Source organism: Nomascus leucogenys, chromosome 3, assembly GCF_006542625.1.
Source record: "Nomascus leucogenys isolate Asia chromosome 3, Asia_NLE_v1, whole genome shotgun sequence".
Lineage (NCBI taxonomy): Eukaryota > Metazoa > Chordata > Mammalia > Primates > Hylobatidae > Nomascus > Nomascus leucogenys.
The window spans coordinates 125,994,418-126,000,150 of NC_044383.1; the positions used below are offsets into that span (position 1 = coordinate 125,994,418).

The 5,733-nt window shown below is 34.3% G+C and overlaps 1 long non-coding RNA gene across 1 annotated transcript; it reads left to right on the plus strand.

Annotated features, from left to right (window-relative positions):
• Positions 1-463: 463 nt before the first annotated feature.
• Positions 464-5,318, plus strand: LOC101177796. Its single transcript, XR_178057.2, has 3 exons — positions 464-496; positions 2,302-2,357; positions 4,888-5,318. It is a non-coding gene; the product is annotated as an uncharacterized LOC101177796 (long non-coding RNA).
• Positions 5,319-5,733: the final 415 nt, after the last annotated feature.

Sequence of the window (5,733 nt, forward strand, 5' to 3'; positions counted from 1 at the left end):
ATCACCCTTCTGTGCTTTAGCTTTTCTTCTTAGCATTATCACTACCTGACGCTATAGCTTATTTATAGTGTATATTGGCTACAAATTCTAATAAAATGTAAACACAAATTAGAGCACAGATTTTTGTCTGTTGTGTTTATTGCTGTATGCCAAGCAGCTAGAGTTATACCTGGCACATAGTAGGCATCCCATAAATATTTGTGGAATGAATTAATGAATGACAAAGCTAACATACATGAAAGCAAAACAACCAAGTCTTTAATAGGGTTATATGAAACCTAGCTACAAGAAGGATTCAGAGAAGGGGGACAATTTAAAGCTAGCATTTTTCAAAGAAGAGTCTGAACAAAAAATGCTATTCATGCAGGATTGTGAAATCTGGATTGGGTTTGAATAGTTGAGATGAAGAAGGGAGCTATTAAAGCTGAAAGAAGCAAAGGTGAGTAAACGTCAACGAGTAACAGTGAAGACCCAGCCATGCCTAGAGTAAATTAAGGTGATCTATGTCTCCAGCTTTCCAAGGTACTCCCCGAAGTGTTTAGCTAACAATTTATTCTTACATGTACATGTTTTTACCTTTTGTAGGAACAAATGTATTTGTCTGTATTTTTCTTTAATTCTGAATACAATGGATACAATAGAGAGCAGAAATCAATTATTTAATATGTTAGAAAAATGCCTTTTGTGAGTGGGTCAAAGAAATAACTCTAGATGATAGAAGAGACTTGGAAGTGAATTACAGGTTTCAGTATGCAGTGCTGTGTTGGTTGACAAGTGAACAAACACCTTCATAAATTAATAGCTCTTAATTGTAGCTTGAAAGACAAATAAATGGGTGGTTTAGACTTTTAGTCTCATTTCATCTGTAATGTTATGAAGTATGACCCCTGTTGAGTTTTTCTTGCTTGACAATACTGAGCTAAAATTCAGTTGTTTTTCCAATGACTTTGTCCAGGTTAATTCTTTACTTCCATCTCATTGCTTAAACAGGAATATAATGTCATGTTCATTAATAGTTTGTATGTATTTAGTACTTTAGAGACAGTGACCTAATTTTGATAGATAATGATATATTTTGATATGTGACATGCCACTGGATTGTAAATAATATCCTAGTGTGACTTCCTGCTGCATTTCTTGGACTGATGCTGACATTTCTGAGGTTATTGCTAGAATGCTCTTTTTTTTTATTCTAAGGCATTTTTTTTTCATGGCTTATTTTTAGATTTTATATAGCATCTTTCCTTCGAGGAGCTCAAAGCAAATTTTGCAAATGTGAACAATCTTCTTTGGTCAGTGTGTTTTGGTTTGGAGAAGGAAAAAAATGTAATACTAATTTCCTGCCTCTGTATGTCCTCCTAAAAAATCAAACTGAATGCCCTTCTCACCTCTCCTTTTCTCTGACTTAAGGAGTTTTATTTTATACAGAGGCTTAACAGAAAGAGCTTAGACTTTGAATCACCAGTGATGAGGCTGAACCATTAAAACAAAACACAGCAGAGAGAGCCTTCAGGAAACGCAGTGTTAAGCACAAGGCAGATTGTCAAAAAATGCTGTAGGTGATTGCGAAAACCCTCTGCAAGGATGTTTTCAGTCAACACAAGTGGGTCGCTTAATTTTTCGAGTGAATGCCCTTAATGGGGGGACTTTAGTTGCAGTCTCACTAGCCAGAGCTGTCTCATTATAGGAGATGTGGTCCAGTTTGTGAAATGTTTATTTTGTAACTAACCCCTCTAGCAGTGGAGGGAACTGTTTACTATTCCTTCTTGTTCTCTAGTGTGTGTATGTGTGGTTTTTTTTTTTCCTCTTAATTAAAGAAATCACTGTTGAACTTCAGAAACTTCTCCAGGAAGAAAAAAATAAAAAGAAGGAAAGAGAAAGAGAGAGAGAGAGAGAGAGAGAGAGAGAGAGAGAGAGAAAGAACAGAGGGAAGAAAAAGAGAGAAAGAGAAGAGAAAATAGGGTTGAAAACCGTGTCTTTTGCTCATTCATTCTTAAGGATTATTTCCAGAAGAATTGTAATATTCATTGACCTCCCCAGGAGTGTGCATACATGAAAATGTGTGCGAATGTTTGTGTGCAGGCCTGAGTAGGAAACAGTGCTGTGTAAACAGTGTCAGTGTATCCCACCAGCTAACGTTCAAAGTTTTCTTTGTTAATGATATTCTGAAGGAGAATAAAAGATGGAACCGGATTCTATCCCATACAAACAAAAATTACACAAGCCAGTAGGAAAATCTAAATTCTGAATTTGGTTTGGATGGCATACTGTTCGAAGGGAATGTTTGTCTTTTCATTCTAGCCAGCAGCAAATTATCCCAAAGGAGATAAACAGCTAAAAGAAAGTAACTAAAACAGGTAAGTCAGAGTAGTCTGTGATCTTAGAACATGAACCCAAGACACCTTTACAACACGTAATCATGCCTATTTCCATCTGCCCCAGAGCTACCAACATTTTAAAAGATTGAAAGTAGATGGCTGATAAAAACATATTTTTAATATTACAGAGGGCTTAGAATGATGGGAATGTGAAATGCATTCAAAAATTAAGGTTATGATTTAGAAAATACCCAGTTATTAGACATATGAAGATTAGTGAAAGAAACATTTGAAATCTTTGCTTTATGTAGTAATTATGTTCCTGACAAGTCCTATCATAATTAAATGAGCGGCTTCTGTTTAAAAGTGTGTTAGAAAGCCTTAAGATAGAAAATACTCTGTTCTTTTAGATTTGGAATTTGGAATTTGTAGTTTCACATATATTGTGGGAAGCTTGGTAATGTATCCTTACATTATTGGGATCATTGACTTAGTTCCAATGTAATAGAAACAGACTCAAGTTTCCTTGCTCAGAGCTGCCTTGTATGGCTGTGCAGGCTGAGTAGAACTGAACTCTAGAGTCACCATTCACACAGACGATAGTGCAAAGTTTGACCCCTAGAACTATCTAATGCTTGAAATACAATAATCACAGTGAGAGGGTACTCAAATGCCTCTTGGTTGAATACAGTGGTGTGAAATTCATATTGGTAGTAAATTCAGACTTTACTTCCTAATATAATTTGAATAACTCAAAGAAAGTCTTCTACTAAACATTTTATGCCAGAAACCAATAAATTGAGTAATCGTTTATTCCCAGAGATTCAGAGAATTTTCCAAATTTCTCTTTCTTCTCTTTTACCCTCTCCCTTAAATGAAAATACTAATCTTGCAGTAAATTTGTTTAAAAAGCAAATAATCATTTTGAAATGCCAATAATGACGTCCCAAGGTTCTAATTTATCTTTTTAAAGAGGATTGCATTTCATATTTTGAATTGGTTTTTAACAAGGCTAACATTTTACTGTATAATTCTTTATGCTTTAAAAGTATTTGATATAAATTGTGTTATGTGATTGTTATGACAATGCCATGAAAGAGGAAATGAGCATGATCATTGTGTTACAGACAAGAAAGTTATTGCTCAGGAAAGTAAGAGGCTTATTCAAGGTCACCCAGAAAGTAAGGACAAAGCTAGGATGACAATTTGCTCTCCTCATTTCTATATTTGCTACTTTCAGGCTAATTATTTATGTTTTTACATTAAATAATAAAATGTAATGTATATATTTATCTGACATACCTATGATTTTTTCTTTCATTTTTTCTGTTTGTTAGTGTACTAGTGAAATTGGAAATATACCTATTAAATACTGAAGATGAGGAAAATATATCCTGCTAGGTTGGAAAAAATTAAAAAATTATTGAAAAAGATAAAAACATTATGTACTGGAAAATTAATGAACTCACTCTCAGTGGTCCCAAGTTCATTTTTCTTATGCTAGAAAAGATTTTTTAGAATTATGCATATAAATTGTCAAATAAAATCGATAAATCCAGTAAATCTCCCTTCCCACACACACCATCAATGGATAACAAAACTGGGTCGGTGATAACTTTTACTTGTTAACAGGTTGTTCCAATTATTGGGTAGAGACAGGTTTTGTAACTTCTGGAAATCTTAAAACGTCTTGTCTCTCAACTCAGTGATTGAAGTGTAGCAATATGGATTGAATCATTTTCTCATCTTTATTTCTGATATTGACTCCAATAAGTTAAAATCGCAAGTGTTGGTAATAAGCAATCTGGAGGATTAGCCAAAGTGCACTGTTTGCCTGTGTCAGAACCTGTTAGTCAGGCTCTGCCGGACTGACCTACATTGCTTCTTAATGCATCTCTTTGTAGAAAGGTAATTCTAATATTACCGTTGACCTACCTATTACTTAACCTCATTTATTAAATATCTTCCATGTGCAGGATATTTTACCAGATAAAGAAATTAGGAGGACTAAGGGCATAGAGTAAAAAGAGAAAGAGATCTATTTTAGATGAACACTGAACTTTATGTCACAGAAATAATCCGCTAATATATGGTTCAGTGTATTTTAGATGAACATTAAACTTTATATCACAGAAATAATCCACTAACATATGGTTCAATGTGCATTACTTGCTTTGAGAGTCATAAGTACCTTTAGTAAATAAATGCATTCATTGTACATTACAATGAAAAATTTGTTAAATAACAAATGAATGATTACTAAAAGCCTATTTTAAACATACATAAGAACAACTAATTTCATGAATGAAAGTGCATATTTGGTGGACATATGTAATCTTACAACATTGGTTTCACTCAAGTTTTTAAGCATTTTTATAGCATCTTTGCATATTATGGGACAGCATAAATTAAAAAAAAAACCTATATGTAACTGCCATCTATCTTAGAAAAAAGTAACAAAAATTAAAATTTATCACTTTTTGCCTATGTGAAAGTGGTACATTTTAATTTTTATTATGCCAGTAATGAAGATTATATATTGACATATGGAATCCTGTTTTATCTCCAGGTTTTATTTATAAATGTCTCACTGTTGGAACCTGCATGAATGAAAGCTGAATCTCAAAGATCAGACACGTTGGACTTGGAATAATGTCCACGTTATGATTCCAATCTGTGCTTAAATCTGAACCACTCAGTTCTTCATGCTTGTTGGAATCTTCCTAAAATTGGAATTTCCTGGGAGATATCCAGTACTTTTTGGGCTGTAAACAGCAAAACAAACAGCCTTTCTTGTAATATGCTATGTCTAGTGCTAACTGAATTCAAGAAGTTTATGGGTGTGGGGAAAGTAACTTGATTTCTTTGCAAACTTACAAATTTGCTTCAGTTTAAATTTTGACCAAAAATTCATCTCAGGAATATGTTTTGGAATAATCCTTTGCTATTAGTTATAAATGTGGCAAATATTGTTTAAACAATATTATTTTATACAACAAATTATGGCAACAAATTCCTTGTAGTGATAGATTTTTTAAAATCTTTAAATCATAGGTAAGGATTTATTATGCTCCATGTCAATTATATGCATGTTTGTGTGTATGTGTGTGTATATGTGTGTGTGTGTCCAGAATTGGTGGGTTCTTGGTCTCACTGACTTCAAGAATGAAGCCGTGGACCCTCGCGGTGAGTGTTACAGTTCTTAAAGGTGGCGTGTCCAGAGTTTGTTCCTTCTGATGTTCAAATGTGCTCGAAGTTTCTTTCTTCTGGTGGGTTCGTGGTCTCGCTGGCTCAGGAGTGAAGCTGCAGACCTTCGCAGTGAGTGTTACAGCTCTTAAGGCGGTGCGTCTGGAGTTGTTTGTTCCTCCCGGTGGGCTCGTGGTCTTGCTGGCTTCAGGAGTGAAGCTGCAGACCT